This window comes from Nannospalax galili, unplaced genomic scaffold (genome assembly GCF_000622305.1).
Source record: "Nannospalax galili isolate Female #2095 unplaced genomic scaffold, S.galili_v1.0 scaffold238, whole genome shotgun sequence".
NCBI classification, from domain to species: domain Eukaryota; kingdom Metazoa; phylum Chordata; class Mammalia; order Rodentia; family Spalacidae; genus Nannospalax; species Nannospalax galili.
This window is the reverse complement of record NW_008341888.1, coordinates 1,909,882-1,911,132: the sequence shown is the minus strand read 5'-3', so window position 1 is coordinate 1,911,132 and position 1,251 is coordinate 1,909,882.

Here is a 1,251-nt window from a genome sequence, read left to right as displayed (position 1 = left end):
GCGTTTTGTGTGTGTGTGTGTGTGTGTGTGTGTGTGTGTGTGTTGTGGTGTGTGTGTGTGTGTGTGTGTGTGTGTGTGTGTGTGTTTACAAATCCTGAGCTAGAATGAATTTAGGTCTTAAATAACAGAATAATCTGGAGTGCTATGTTAAGTTCCAAGCACACCTAAACAGGACAATGATAAATGAGTACGCCAAGGGAAAGATAATGAGCTCCCTGTCACTGGGAGTGTTTAAACAGAGACTAGACAATGACTTGACAAGAATATTGTGTCATTAGTGTGCACAGGGTGAATATTACATAAATGGTAGGATGCAGAATTAATTTACTACCTATATATTCAGCAAGGCTCCCAGAATTCTCCTGAGCACCAGTAGCTTCAAGAAAGAATACATAAAACCTAACAGTGCTGCCCAACTGCTGTGCTATGCCAAGGAAAACACTGTACACCAGAGGTCCCCAATTTGAGGTTCATGAGGTTTTTAAAGGTCCGTGGAAGGACCTTTCAATTTGATCCTTCATTTGATCCTCAAAGCATCCTCTAAGAGCTAGAAACAACCATCTTAAGAGTCTTCATAGCCTGAAAGCATCCAGCATAAAAGATGGTGGCAACGGCAATCCTTTGTGAAAACTCCTCTAGCAAAAGCTTTAGATATTTGCTTGCTTGCTTCCCCAAAAAGAGGTAGGTTTTATGTGTGAAACCTTTGTCACTGATCCTCTGAGAGAGCTTCAAGGCTGGTAATAGGAAACTGTGAATGGGGCAGGATGCACAAGCCAGCCTGTCCAAGTGCTAGTGGCATTGTTCCTCCCTCCGCTCCCCTCTTTGCCCCCAAACTGCCACAGTGGGATCCCAGAAACTAATTTATAAAGAATCAAAATTTATTGGACTCGGGTGTCTGAAGGCTAAGGAGTTCAGGATCAGGCAGCCACATCTGGAGGGCCTTCTTGCTGCCAGGGACTCTAGGCAGTGTCCCAAAGTGGTTCAAGGCATCACATGACAAGACAGAACAGCCTGCTGTTACAAAGCCACCATCCCATGCCATTAGGACTCCACCCTTATGGTCTCCTTTACCTCAGTCACCTCCCAGACACCCCCTCCAGATACCACAGCCAGATCAAGTTTCCACCTCCCTTTGTTCCTTTGGATCAGAGTCTCCCTATATAGACCAGGATGGGCTCAAACTCCAATAACTCCTGCATCAGCCTTCATAATGCTAGGATTACAAGCATAAACCAACATGGTCAGCGAGTC